The sequence below is a fragment of the Melozone crissalis genome, unplaced genomic scaffold (genome assembly GCF_028551555.1).
Source record: "Melozone crissalis strain CALT ecotype California unplaced genomic scaffold, PUWL_Pcris_2 ptg000042l_1, whole genome shotgun sequence".
In the NCBI taxonomy this organism is placed as follows: Eukaryota; Metazoa; Chordata; class Aves; order Passeriformes; family Passerellidae; genus Melozone; species Melozone crissalis.
In genome coordinates, this window is record NW_026535820.1 from 46757371 (window position 1) to 46773059 (window position 15689).

At 38.4% G+C, this 15689-nt stretch overlaps 1 protein-coding gene across 7 annotated transcripts in view; it reads right to left on the reverse strand.

Moving 5' to 3' along the window:
• CDH18 (cadherin 18) overlaps window positions 1-15689 on the reverse strand; it is a 481117-nt gene that overhangs the window by 214103 nt on the left and 251325 nt on the right. For 4 of the 7 annotated variants that reach the window (XM_054284631.1, XM_054284628.1, XM_054284632.1 and 1 more), the window contains exon 1: window positions 5710-5873. The exons of 1 other annotated variant lie outside the window; for it this stretch is intronic. The gene's annotated coding sequence lies outside the window, so the exon portion shown is untranslated. Of the gene's footprint in view, window positions 1-914; window positions 1163-5709; window positions 5874-6086; window positions 6115-15689 lie in introns of those variants that run through there. 2 more of the 7 variants (XM_054284629.1, XM_054284630.1) reach the window with 2 other exon arrangements.

The following is a 15689-nucleotide window of genomic DNA, read 5'->3' on the forward strand; positions in this document are numbered from 1 at the left end:
AGTGTTAAAAATAGATTTTTACACTCAAATTAAATCTTTCTCACCATTGAATGAGCTACAGGAGCTACCTCCCTTATAGGAACTACTGTTTTCTTCAAATATGCACAAACACATGCATATGCACTCCAACACCCCAAAAATTAATAGCAGCATTATTGGCCTGACACCATTACTAACCTACCAAATTTTTCAGTAATAATAGGAAGATTCTCTTCTGAAGGAGGACATGTATTTTACACATAGAACAGGACTTACAGAGACAGTCTGAAACTTGCCTCTGAATATTTCAAATACTTGCCCTGCAATAATAGAGATTTTATTCATGTTGCTATTTTTCAAAATTATTTGTTCTATCGCTTGTCATGTTATCAACAGCAGAGCAGGACTGAAAGTTTGAATACTGAAGCTTGAGATATGGGCTTCAGTATTCAATTCACCTCAACATGAAGCATCATCTTAAATCTCCTTCAAAGAGCTGCCCAATACATAAATGTTTACAATTCAAAGACAAATCAAGATTATTTTCTCTGGGCAAAGTATAATTACTGAAAATGAAAGCAACCATAGTGTCCTGAACCAAAAGGTTGTCCTTCACAGCTGTCATACCACCCAGCAAGAACAAGATGTAAAATAAACAGAATTCAAGCCCAAATGTATGACTTTGTAGGACAATATATTACTGATTTGGTTAAGTTGACAAATCATAGAATTCAAATAAATCATTTCATATAATAATGAAAATGCACATTCCCATCTGTGACCATAAGACATCTCGCGCCAAAAACTTGCTCAGTCTAGTGCCACACAATGTTACTCATAATTTTTACATGCCTTTAGAGTACCAAACATTGTACTTTTTAAAAGTTGATATTGATTTCTTTGTACCTTCTCAAAGAATATGTGCGTAAAATTACTATATATACACCCATAATTGTGCTGTAAGAGCTTAATGGCAATTATGAAACAACACAGTGCATGAGGGAGACACTGGAACAGGCTGCCCAAGGAAGGTGTCAATGTCCCATCCCTTGCAGTGTTCAAGGCTTTGAGTAACCTGGTCTAGTGAAAGATGGCTAAACCCGTGGCAGGGCAGAGCAAGTTGGATTAGAGGTTCTTCAAAAGTCTCTTTCAACCCAAACCATTTCATGATTCTATTATACACCTGGAAATACCAAAATGAAGAGTCAATCAAATAGAGTTGGTTGTTTTCAACAGAATACTGAACAGGGAGAAGATATGCTAGGAAGCATTTAGACCACCTATACTGAAGCATATACTTCTATATCACTAGCAGGGAGAGGCAGATTTCTCCAAAGAATGGTTCAAAGCAGTTGTTGTACATTAAAAACTTGAAGATATTTCATAAGGAAAAGACTGCTGGTCCTACCACATCACTCATCCCATCTGCTAAGTCAAGACAATGTGGCTGATCCCTTCTGTAAAGTACTTTCAGGATTCAATACTATAAAGTATTTTCAGGGTTCAATATTGCAGTGGACTGTGCAGTACTACAGTACAAGGAGAAAAGAACAAAATATCTCACAGATCCTTACTACAGTCCTAGCGCGTAGAAATGCAGCTGGTGCCTCAGCTAGCTTGTGTATTTTTATACCACACTTCACAAGCAGCCTTGAAAATTTGGCCTTGTAAGCACTGGATAAATTGTACTGAAACCTAGGTAAGGTGAAGTGAGAATGGAATAATTTGTCTGTGACCTAAATATACTCCCTTTTGCAAGAAGATCTGTTTAAAAGAAGCAAACAATTTCACAAGGAGTAGGGAGTAAAGTAATGCTTTGTCCTTTCTATAACAAACCCAGCTTTACCTCTACTCAGTTTTGAATAAATTCCATAAAAATATAAATGGCAATTGCCATCAAGCAAAACTGTATTTCTTACAGGCCTCAAGAAACTGCAGAATGTATTTTCATTATATAAGGACTGCAGATGTGCAAATGCTACCAAGTTGCCTGTCGATTACTTATAAAGCTTCATGATTATGTTATCCTGATTGTGTTCAGTCCACAAAGACATTACTTAAAAAAAAACCCCAGTCCCCAAAAGAAACCCCTGAAACAACAACTTCCTCCACATAAGCACAACCCCTAAACAGGAGATCAGCCTTATTCACTCCTTTCAACCTCAAACTTTTTTATTCTAAATTCTGTTGATTCTTAAAACCAGTCAAAAAAAAAAAATTAATGGTACATTATTAAAACCATTTTTTAAAACATTTCAGCATTAACTGTTTTCTGGATAAAGCCAGGTTTTGGAGGGAAAAAAAAATCTTATCATGCCAATCTTTGTTGTCCCTTATACGATACATTATTTGTTTAGCCCTCAATTCAGAAACTTCTTCAAAATTCCACTTCCATTCTTTGAATTTCCAAATTCCATGTGGCTTCATTTGCTGGAAATGGATGGCAAAATTGTGTATAATTCAAAACAGAAGGAATAGAGTAATGAAGACAATACACTTCAGTATTAGGTTCTGCAATTTTTTTTTAAACAGTATCATATAATATTCATTGTTCATTCTACACTTATTATGCAATGCTCACGTCATACATGAAGTTACAGAGTGATTTAGGGACTAGTCCAAGGCTGCCAATCAAGTATATGATGAAGTTTAAGCACTTTGCCCTGATTTATCACCAGATCATACACATACTATTTAAACTGCAGCTCTACTGATAATGGAAAATAAGTTTTCCACCATAATTATGCTAGTGAGATATATGTGCTGGCTTACATACACCTGTGCAGATTATTCTGGGGTTTTCATATGGAGTTTCTTCTTATGACGTTTGCACATGTATCATCTTCTCAGAAAAGATGCATAAAATCTCTTCTATGAATGCAATCACTTTATGTTGTTGGAGGGGGTTTGCTATGTATTTTGTGTACTTCCTGCCCTGTCAGCTGCCACCTTTATTTTGCATTGCCTATAAGCAATGAAACTGTGCCCCATGGTGTCATGATGGCAGATTTGAGGGCAGATTTAGGCCCCTTTGCAGGAAAGGTCTGCCAGGGCTAACTAGCTGTTAGCTGTCCAAACAGGAGCTCATGTTCATCTGCATGGAACAGATGACTCACTGGTATTTAGCTGGTTTTATTCAATCTGATAAGACTGATAATTTTTAGCACTAATTGTATTAACAGAAATGCAGCTCTTGACCAGGAGCAGGAGCTATAGTTAACAGAATTTTTCATACCTTTCAAGTTTCATTTATCAGCCAGAGATAAAGGTTGAAATCTTCCATATGACCATATTGAGAACTAGTAATTCAATTGCTCATATTTTTAATGTTTAGAGCTCATATGTTAAATGTTTAAGAGTTCAGAGACAAAATTGTTAAAAACAAAAAAAAAGTCACTTTTAAGTACAGATTATTCCCTGAAGGCCATTATGTAAATTTTACGCACCACAGGAATGTCAGTTCTGGTGCAGTAACAACTGTGCCTCTCTGGCATGCACACATGCACCCTCATACACTAATTTTGGATGTTGAAGACATTTATCCCCAGTTGTTTTATAACTTCGCATATGTTCACCAGAGCTACTACTATGAATTAGCACAGCATGCACCAACAAAGTGGCTGAGTTACAGTCTCTGCATTGCAGGACAAAAACACTAAACAACATTTTTTAATGTAGATAGTTAAGAACAATGCTCTCAAATTAAGCTACTTGAAGAATTAAACTAGACAAAGTATAAAAAATTTTGACTGGCATTTTGTCCTAATAGTAGAGCCAACAATGCTATCCTAGAAAGTCTTTCAGGATCTTCAGCACCTGCAAGTTGAAGGCATTTAGTTTTGGATCTCATCTGTAAATGGTTCAGTCAGCAGCACAGTGCCCCCTAAGACATGCTTGTGCACTGAATTTGCTCCTATTTAAAGGAAAGTGCTGTCTGACACACTATTTCTCCAGTCAATTAAAAAAAAAAAAAAGAAGCGGGTAAAAGTGAATGTGTTGGTTTGGTTGTTTTCTTGATTCATTTTGTAGGTTTTTTGTTGGATTGTTTGCTTTCTGTTTGATTGACATTTTCTAAGCAGAAAGGAAAAAGTAGGATGATTAGTAACTTTAACTACAAAAGTAAAACATTACATAGTTTCCATAGGTATACATAACAAGAAAAAAAGAGTCACACCTTAATTTGCATTAGGTAACTATGCCGTACTATGTCTTCTTCAGAAAAATATGAAATTAAATGAAATAAAATGAAATATTCTGTCAAAGGCAGTGAAGTAGGTTAAAGAAGCCTTTTGGTTATTTCTCTGAATCTTCTTACCTTTAGAGTTAGGCAAAATGCCAAACATGGCAAACTTTTAAATTAATTTTATATTTGCCCCAAAAACAAACATTTACTACTATTCAGTAGAAGGACAATTTATGCAGAAGGAAGGCTTCAGTGTTTTCACACAACTGTGTATGGCTGACTGCAGCACAGAAGTAAAGATTTGGAAAGGAAGGAGCTATGCCTAGTGTCTCGGAATGAAAAATACATTCTGTATCTTGAATATAGGAAGTGATTTTATCACCTGTACTAACTGAAGTCATAATTTTACCTGTGTTTTCCATTGTATTTCCTTTGATTGTGAAAAACTAATGGGGCATTGATGCACATGAAATTGAATTTATCCCAACCCCTAATCTGAATGATAAACTACATTGAAATATGAGAAATGCTCATACTGTTTTACAGAGATCCAGTCAGAGAAACACATGCAGGCATCTACGTTTGCCATATTTCATTGGCTTCTGTACCCTGTCCTCCTTGTATCTTGTCACTCCTGTACACAAAACAGACTCACAGGCACACACAGACGCATACACACACACACAGGTTCAGGACTATGTTGTTTTCAGAGACACACATTAGCAAAGTCATCCTAGGGAACTCCTTGCTTGCCAAAACACTCAGTTCCAGACCACTGACAGTTCCATCAGTCAAAATGTGGTGTGAACTAAAGGTACATGGGTAGTTTTTGTTCATTAGGTGAGGTACTATTGGGGTGGGCTAGGAGGAGATGAAGAGAGGATTTATTTCTGCCTGTGCATTATTTACAGTGCCCTTTACACAAAGTAAAGTTAGGTGACTGCTTAAGCTTTAACAAGCAGCTAAAGGCAAATCTGCAGGAGGTCTGCTTTTGCTGCAATTTCAATCCTCAGTTATCACATATAATGTTACAAACATGGGGGGGGGGGGAGGGGGGGACCCAAACCCCTGAAATTGCTATTCAAATACCAAGCTTAATGTTCTCCACATATAGTTCACCATGGCATGCGGTTTTATTGTATAAAAAGGCTCACACATGTGAGTTGAGCCAAAGAATAATCTGCCTGCCATCACCATTAAAATGCATCTGCACATTATCCCCGTAAGTTAAGGAGCAGAACTGTAGGTATTACGAACACGGTCACACACAAACACATACACAGAGCGCCGCTACCTTTCTACGCCTGTATTTTGCAGGTCCCTTTGCAACTGCCTCGGATAAGCAAACACGTTCCTACAGCACCACAAGGGTAAGGCTTGCGTACCAGCGGCAACTTTAACACAGACAAATTACAGGTTGTGCACCCACTACGACAGCATTATCGCACAAAATATTTTGCGCTACTTAGAAGGCTGTGTCAGCGGCACCGCTGTCCAGAAATATCCATGTTGCCACATATTAAAGTGTCATTTTATTTAAGCCTTACCTTGGCTGACTTGCCCTAACTGGTGACAAGGCACTTTAATTTATAAGAAGCAAATGGGGACTTTTCGCAGTGCTGGCGGCACAGCTGCTCGCCGTCCTCAGAGAGGTACCCGGGCCCGGCTCCGCATCCCTCGGAGCCCCGAGCGCCGCGCCGCCGCTCCTGCAGCGCCGGCAGCCCGGGCGATTGGCCGCGCCGCCGCCGCCCCCGCCCCGCTCCGCGCCCGCCTCCCCTCCCCGCCCGCCCCCGCGCTTCTCCCCTCCCCGCCTTGTTTTCTCCCTTGCCAGCACTTCGGGGATGCGAGCAGCCTCCTGCGCGCGATGGCAGCGCCGGGCTAGCCCCGGCTCTCGGGCAGATGCGCGATTCAGCCATCTACATACCGATCCATCCATCCATCCATCCATCCATCCATCCATCCATCCATCCGTGCATCCATCCATCCATCCATCCGTCCGTCCGTCCTCCCGTACCGATATAACCGGTGGGTTCGGGCACAGGGATATCTTTGTCCGGTAACTGCGCGGCGGCTGCGAAGCCCCCCTGTTCGTGCTTGAGGTGCAGAAGAAGGACGGCTCCAGCTTGGTGACAGCGAGCCCCTGAATTCGGTGCCGGGAAGGGGGGCCGGGAGCCGGGAGGGCTGGGCTGCCGAGCCGGGCGGGAGTGCACAGAAGGGGCGCACCACCGAAAGCGGGCAGTACGGTACTGCTGTGGCAAGCTGGCGATAAATTTTCCTATTTCTGTGCAAAGTCGTCACAGCCTGCTAAACATTCCACTGCTGGCTCGTTCATCAGCCGTCCACACGGTCCGGCTGTAAGATTCAGACTGAATGATGCCCTTTAATGCCTCTTTCCAATCGTGGTGGGGCACAGGAGGTGTCACGTTAGCAGCCCGTCCCCTACCAGATCAGTCCCACTCCTTTAAAGATTTCCTGCCCTCTGACATCCCTGTATTCATATCACTACATCAGTCACTGTAAGCTGGTGGATAATTTGTGCCCTTTCAGGCTGGTCTGGATCAAGGCAGGCTGGTTGATGCAAAAGTAACTCAAAAATCTGGACCTTGTATAACATCTTTACTCCAAACACACCTTATTCGGAATTAAGATTAATGGCATTCTCCTGATTCTGGGTTTCAGGAATGGGGCAACCGTGTCAGACTCTGCTTACTCAACCCACTAAAGCAGCATATTAAAAATGTAATTAACATATGAGTGAAAGCCCTGGCACATTCCCTGCTGGTGCAAAGGGGCTTTGCTTCCAGCCAGCAGGACATGTATCCTGGAGTGAGCCATGAAACCAGAGTGTGCCTGAGTCCCAAAGCTCCAGCAGGAAACAACAGGATGAAAGAAAAGAAAGCTACTGCCTTTTTTTTTTTTTTTTTTTTTTTTTTTTTCCTTAATGTATTACGGTCAGAAGCAGCATCTGAAGTATAAATGATAGGTACCCCATGTAAAAATGATCTAGATTTGAAAAGCAGAGCTGAAAAGAGTAATTCTGCAATTTAACGTAACCGGAAGGAAAGCTGTTACGCCAGATTAGATGGAAAGAACAACACTGCTCACTGAGATCACTTGGGCTGCTGGATTTTGAGAACTTTTCAAACAAAATCGCTCTGAGCTGCTCAGCGACATACATTAAAAATGATTTTGCTAGCAGGATAGGGAATTGAAGGCAAGAAGCAGCTAGTTGTTTGAATTTGGGGGATGTAAGCTCTTGGAGGGAATGAAATGGAAGCTGTTTCAATTTGCTATTTATACGTCCTCTGGCTTGCAGCTGCAGCACATATGAATCAATGCTTTAATACACAGTCTTCAGAGTGTTCTCTCTCATGCAACTTCTGTTAGGTAGTGCATAGCTCCAGATTCAGACAGATCTCATGATCTGGGGGATGGGCTGCTTCTACCCAGATGCTTTCACTATTTTACTGCACTATGGCAGAAGCAAATTTTAAATCTCTTTGCCAGGGAAGTAGTTGTGTTAGTAACAGGGAGGGGGAAAAAGGAATCAAAAAAGGAGTGAAAAGACACATTTCCTTTCATTCTCTGAAACTCCAGACGATATAACATGAAAACGAATTCATGTCAAACCATCCTCCAAAGATTCCCACCTCAGTGCATAAACTGAAAGAGATAAAATACAGGGTTACCTTTCAGCCTACCTACCCTTGGATGACATGCTGCTTAGGTGTAACAACCCAGGGATATGGCTGGAAACGCAGCATTTTATTTTAAGGTCTTTTCTCAGTAATTTCCAGTGAATAAGACAAAATTATGAATATTCACCAGATACTCAGAACATGTGTCATCAAATCATTTGTTTCTGCAATAAGATGTTTGACAAGCAGAGGGAAGTCTTGATGCTTCGAAAAGCATTTAGAAGGTGAAAATCTGCAATTCTTTCTTCATATATACATATAAAATAAATACATGCACATGCACTTGTATTGACATATTTCAGAGACTTCTCAGAGGCAAGAGTAAAGAATATCTGTTTAAAGAGATTATATCCACTGTTGCAGGCTAATTTGATATACAATGATCAAAGTTTTCGTAAGAATTCAAAATTATGCCATTTCAAGGAAAAAGCTGACAGTTTGAAAAAACTAGCCTCAATGAACTCTGACATTTCTTTTAAGCCTACATTTTAAGACTAAATACTGAGATTTGGTGTTACTGATGTTAGGTCAATCCTTTCATCAGTTTGAATGCTAAAAGAATTTGAATTTGTCATGGGGAAAAAAAGTCTGATGAAAAGAATCTCAAAATGAAGTTACTGTCTGGGACTGCAGCAGTATCCCCAAAGGGATTCCATGGAAATTTGGATATAACCCTTGAAGTCATTGTATGCATGGGTCTTGCCTAAGGAATCTAGCAAACTTACACAATTCTAGCAATATATCAAAATACAGAACTTCATCAATCACGTTCAATAAGTTCCCTTCCCAGACTGAAGAGCTCCTGACAATGATTGCAGGGGTAGAAGAGAAGAAGAGGCTCTTTTTGTCCCTTCTGACTTGGGGACTGGCTATGTTTAAAAGCAGTACTGAAAAGGACATAGACTAGTTATGAAGGAAATCTACAGCTGTACCAAAAGGAAGCTAGTTTCTGCAGATTAAAACAAAAAAAATGTTTTGCAGCTCCAGTTAATAGGTAATAGAATAAGCTCATAAAATCAGTCTCTCTTTGGGGGTGTTTAATGTGCTAAACATGAATTGATTGTCTTGCAGGTAACTGCTAGAGAACTATTCATCCAGCTAACAGTCAACCAATTAGAAAAACACTAAGTGGTTCATTTATACAAAAAGTAATGAAAATTCCAGCTCATTTATAGATTACAAAGTTTCTGTATGCAAGACAGATATATGAGGAATGGCTAAGATCACATTGAGATAATGATGTTGCAAAGTTTAAGTCCAACTCTTTCTTAAACTTGTGTACTCTAATAGCTACAGCTGCAGCTGAAGGAAATTTGCTCAGTCCCTGCCACGTACCTCTGCTCACACACTGAGAGCAATTGCACTGGGAATTTTCATATTCTTGTTCAAAAGCACCAGGGAATAACATAGTAATCCTTACTTCCAGCAGCATCTTCTTAGTCTGCTCAAAATTACAAACCCCTTCCCTTTTTCCTAGTTTTGAAAGAGTGAAAACAAAGGATTCTACAATTTCCTGCCAAAAATTTCACATTCACTAATCATTATTTTTCTTCTCAGCTGCAGCACATAAGAGCTGGTCCCAAATATATTTGACACTCTTCACCAATATCTGTTTCTTGTCTTAGTAGATGAACATTTTAATTGGCTTTTATTAATAAATATTTTCACAGCTACTAATTTATGCAGAAATGAATTTTCTTAAAATTTGTATGTGGTTTACTAATGACAATTCTTTAGAAATGGTCATCCCAAAATATATCACCAAGTGGAATTAATATTGGGCCTTGAGTTAAAAAGCATTAGTATGTCAAGTTGAATATAAAAATAATGTATATAGTTTGATGATGAATCACAATGAGACATAATTGACTCACCACACTACTGCTATTTCAATTTTGAAGAGGACTTAAATATAGTAAAATATAAAAATGCAAAAATAATTTTGACATCAAATTGTTACATTGTTACAATATTGTTACATTTTCATCTCTAGGTAGCTAACAGAAAATAATACCAGAATAGATCATGGCAGTAAAAGTTTTCATATTCTGATGCATAACAGTGAGACAGAAATTTTTAACTTGCCTAGTAAATGAACATACAACTGAGCTATCTTCATGCTCCTAATGAAGACTCTCTGGAGGTTTCTCATACCATGCCTCCATTTTATTTTTAATTTGGTAATGTGCACAATATTCAGAGGAAATACGATTAAGACAATTTATTTTGCATACTGCCTCTGAATATTCTGTAAGGCCTGCATTTCCTCTAGAAAATCTAAATAGTTGATTAAAAAAAGTAAATTTTTAATACAGGTTAGCAAATTCTACACTATACTAATTGCAGAGGGAATGACACTGCTGATACTGGCTTGGCTCCTTTCTACACTAAGCATCACTGGAGTATTTTCTAATAAAACAACAACAGCTGTTCCTAGATATATGATGCCAGTAACAGTTGCCAGTCACAAAAACTTGCGATAATATAGTCACTTGCCTTTAGTATTCCATGAAACAGCAGGCAAAATATACTGACAGGACTTGGAGAAAACAACATAATGCCTGGCATTTTGCTACCTGTTACCATAAAACTCTGAGCTAATCAGTCCTTTCTGAATGCAGGAAAGATGGAGAAAATATAAAGGGCCGCAAAAGAAGAGCATGGCGTGTCAATCTCTGTGTCTGCATGGAAACAGACAAGAAATAAGGCTCAGCTGAAGTCAGTGCGGTAATTAACTTAGACATTAGTAGACCTTTCTGCCCATCCTGTGGAATTTCACACTAATGTTTATAAGAGACACTGTTCAATCAAGAAACTGGCTTAATTGGGGTGTTTCCTGGGAAACTAATACAGTTGTGTAATTGTGGATCATGCACTGACCAGTGTAAAATGGGATACGTCTTGGTAATTGTATTATGTTTGTGTATAATGGGTGACATTTTTGTAAGTTTAAATCTGTCAATGAAATTATCTTGAAATTTGAAATTAATGTAGGCAAAAATAAACCTTTTTCATACACAGACTGGTATTAAATCCTCTCAAGATTCTCTCTGAATTGTTGCGAATGGTTATTCAGATACTCTGTATAAAACATCAGATACAAATATTTCCTATTTCAAATTATGAACACTGTATTTGGTGGAGTTTGGCTTTTACAGCTGGTAGTGAGATAAAACCTTCTTTTCCACTGCAACTATCGCTTTAATAAAGTATTGCTTAGTGGTAGAGAAATACTAACAAGCAAAGGCTTCTGGGACAATTTAGAGACAAGTTTTCATAATATAATCCAAAAGGACATTATTTCTGGGGCATATTATGTATTTTTTATCTTTACTAAGATGAAATTGCTTCTCAGACTCAGCCCACAGTATGCTAAGGGCAGATCAAAAAAAGGGTAAATATAATATGTTACAAGATGATGATGTGACTTCTACTGAAGTTGGAATATCCTTTCCATTGAAACCATAATGCTGAATGATGCTGAAGATATGTGAAGGAAAAATTGGGTAATTTTTGATATAGAATCTTCACTGAAACTTAGCAGTCCTTCTGTACTCTATCCTATTCTCCTTGTACTATAGCTGTATGTTTTTCCAGTCATTCTTTTTTAGCACTTCTTCCAGGATGAAGATGTGTACAGATGTCGTTTTGCTCCTTCCAAAAAGCTGCATGACCAACAACATACTTAAATATAGCAATATATGTAAATAGTTTCATGCCCAGGCAGTGGGCACCACTGAGAGGAGTCTGGTTTTCTCTTCCTTACCTCCCCTGCTTCATCAGGTATTTTTTACATTTTTACATTTACTCCCAGAGCCTTTTTGTCTCCTGGCCAAACAGCACTGCCTATCTGCTTCACCTGATATGGTGGATATTCTGATCCATGAATGAGGTACATGACTGCTTGCTGCACTTGCTCTAGTACATGATCACTCATGAGTTGGGTACTGAGGGGCTAAGAATGGGACTCAGCACTCCAAATGGTCTCACCAGGACCAAGGCAATGGACAACTCCCCTTAAGTTGCTGGTAATGCTTTTCTAATGCAGCCCAGGATTCTGTTGGCCTTCTTTGTCACAAGGGGAGAAATTTGCACTATATTTTAGTAGCCATGTTTTGTAATTATACTGAGCACTAACACAGGACAAAGTTGAATTTTGAAATTTGCTGAGCTTTGTAGTAGAGCTCCAGTCGTTGAATCACTTATAATTTGTGGGACAACAGTGTTTAGTGCATGGATGTAGAGGCAGTTAATGTCTAATTCCAGTGGTTCTCTTAACTGGATTAAACTAATTTACAATTAGAGTAGGAAAAAGGATTCATCTTTTTTTTCTGAAAGAGGAAGAAACAGCGGAAGTGAAACAAAGGATAAACTTCTTGGTCACTTCCAAATTCTGAAAGCTGTTGTTGGGTTGACAACATTTTTATTTAGAAGTGTCAAATGAGAAAATAAGATTAAAAGCCATATAATACCGTCCACATCAGCACCCTTCAGCACTGTGTCTGATGGGGATTCTTCCCCATGAAGGCTAATGTGTAGGTACAGCATCCTTCCTATTCTGCAGTGCCTAGCCTTGTGTGTCTATCCCTCTCCAGTGTGCTTGACACAAGTAGTAGATAATAAGATTATTTTGAAGGTTTAAAAATTCCAGTGGGGTTAAGTTTCTAGTATCACCAAAGTAAAAGCCCCTCCCTGCTGCCCCTCTGTGTCATTCCCCTAGCCAGGCAATATGACAACTGAAGAAATGGAAATGAGCGTCAAGAAGCAATTTGATTCTGACTCTCTTTATTTTTATGTTAAGAAATACTGCAGTTCCACAAGCCTACTACATGCTTCCATGTAGGTAATGTCATGGATGCCATTTATTTAATAGAACCACCATCTACTGGAATGCTTCTCAGGATGTGCTTTTCTTTTGCCATTTACTTATTAGTGCCCACTGTAATTAGTTAGAATTAAGAAAAAATCAAGTTCATGACTAGTATGATCTGTTTAATAGGCCAAATAAGCAACAAGAAATAACCTCGTGTTAGATGGTGACAAACAATGAAGCAGAGACATATGTTTGTTCTATTCCCCAAGCATAAACAGTACACAGAGTTTCCCTGACTAATAAATTTACTTTCATTTTAATTAAAACAGAACATTTAGTTACATTTCCTCTGTTCTGTCAAAGAATTAAATAGATAAATGGCTAGCAGGAGAAAAAATGACAACATTTTCTTTAGTGCTCCAACTGAACTCATAACCGATTACTACCCATCTGTTCACTAAAGGTGTAGGAAAGGCACATCATATAAAGTGTTATTCCCATAAAAAGGCTTACTGAAATACTTTGGTTTTGATCCCGTATCTTCCAAAATGAAAAAAAAGTTTTTGAAAAAGTAAAATTCGTCAATTCTGTTTTGATATAGCATTAGATAAGCTGTTGTCATTGTTTTACTCTTCTGATTCTTTCTACCATTAAATCAAAGCTCCTGGAGAGTGGCTCTCCTTGAGGAAAGGATTGCAATGGCAATTCTATAGATTCTAGCCAAGAAGGAACCATTAAGTGGCAGTCACATGCAAGACGAGACAAAAGACTCCACTCACTTTCTCTGATAGTAAGCCCAACAACTGAGGTTTGATTGATAAATATAGTGCAGGAAGGTTCTAATTTTGCTTTAAGAAACTGAAGAACTGAATTATCAGTCATTTCTCTTATAATTCTAATGGTTAACAGCTCCTGTATTTGGTAACTCAATTTACTGGCTTCAGGAGTTTTTAAGAAAATATGTTCCATCTGCTGATAAAATGCCTCATTCTTTCAATCATTTTAGAGGTGTGGAGGTAAACGGGAGAAATGCAAAATGGGACAGGATACATCCAGCAGTGTTGAATGGAGTGACTGTTGTCATTGGGGAGATACTCCCTGCTACAGAATAACTGAAAGGTTTGGTTTGGAAGAGACCTTTAAAGGTCATCTAGTTTAAACCTTCCTGCCATGGGCAGGCACAGCAGAAAGCTAGATCATGGTCCTCAAAGCACCATGTAAGATAGACTTGAATACTCCCACAAGTGAGCATCCTCAGCTTCTCTGAGGAACTTATGCCTGTGCCTCACCACCCTCCCAGTGAAGAAAAACCCAATCTAAACCTACCCTCTTTTCTCTTAAAGGCATTGTCCCTTGTCATAGTACTACATGCCGTTGCCATAATCTGCAGGCATCTTTACATACTGGAAGAGTGCAGTAAAGTCTCTCCAGAGACTCCTCTCCTGGCTGAACAACCACAACTCTCTCAGCCAATCTTCACAGGGGAGGTGTTTCAGCCCTTTGATCATCTTCATTTCCAAAAACAGTAAGAAGGAATATGCACAGAACCACAAAGCTGGTCAACCTTCCTTGCATCTCTATGTAATTTATAAAGCAAGTCCCCAGAAAGCTTTTCAGGACAGCAGCCTGACTTGGACTGGCAAGTATGGATTCATCAAGAGGAAATCTTTCCTGATGGACTTGTCCTCTCTGATGAAACAAGTAGATGTAGACATCAGGACAAATACCTTCCTTCAACCTGAGTAAAGCTTTTGACACGTTCTCTCCCAATATCCCCAAAGTCATACTAAGGACTTTATTGGTTGCATAGAACATAAGGTAGTGAAAGTCTGGCTGGACTGCAAGACTCTGAGAACCACATGGATCAAGAGTCAATATTGGTCTAGACACTATTTAGCACCTTTGTCAACAACATGAGCAATAGGATAGTATGCAAGTTGACAGATGAAGCTGTATTGGAGGTTTCTTTGAAACTGCAAAACCAAGCTAGATATTTTAAAAACAGACCAGGACTTCCTTTTTCCTTTCCTGTATTGACAATAGCAAAATATTTGACACATTAGTCACCTATAATAGCTTTGCATGCCAGTCACCCAATGAACCAGCCAGTCTTATTTCTCAGTGTGGTAAGAAATTATTGTCTCAGTTGGCTGTGCTAAAGACCATCAAGTCAAATTCTTATATTTATAGGATATGCAATGAGAAAAAAAAAAGCAGAAATTTTTATGTATTACTAAAAGGGCTAGACTTACCTGTATGGAAGCAAAAACCAGACTATGCATTAAGAAAACTACTGGGTTTACAATATTCATTTTTAGTGCAACAGAAAAGCATGATCTAAACGCATAGCGCCATTAAAACTTTGGCAAGGAAGAGTTAACAAGTTTTTCCTTGAAGAATTTTTAAGATAAAAATACTTAACACATTTTTTTCAAAGCTTAAAGTTTATTTCTTCTCTCTTTCTAGCCCTTTATAATATAGGGCTATAGATCACTGATCCTTTCTAATTCTTCAGAATTACTCAACAGAAATGGAGCTTTATTGCTGTAAATGAAAACTCAGTGTACACTATGCATAAATTTATGCATATAACATTTTTCTGCCTGTGTTTTAACACTTACAGTATGTGGACTATTGTATGTTCAGATGTTTTAAGCTTATACTAGGTAATATTAATTTCATTTAATATTAATTTGATTTTGACCTTACTACAAAATATTTCTGATGTTGTACCGCATCTAAAAATATTTTTATCAGTGGCATTTAATGGAATCAGTACATCACCATAAGCACCTAAATAAATAGGAAAAATCGATCTCCAGCACTGTTCTTTTTTGTCCCAATGCAATATCAGTATTAATAAGCACACATTATTAAATTCCAACACAGACATTATTAAATTTAAAGTTTTATTTCCATGTTCAAGACCTAAGTCCTTTAATATGCCTTTTAATTAATAATGTGTTTTTTAATTTCTTTATTTCTGCTGTAGCTTTTTTTAAGCCCATCTTCTGTA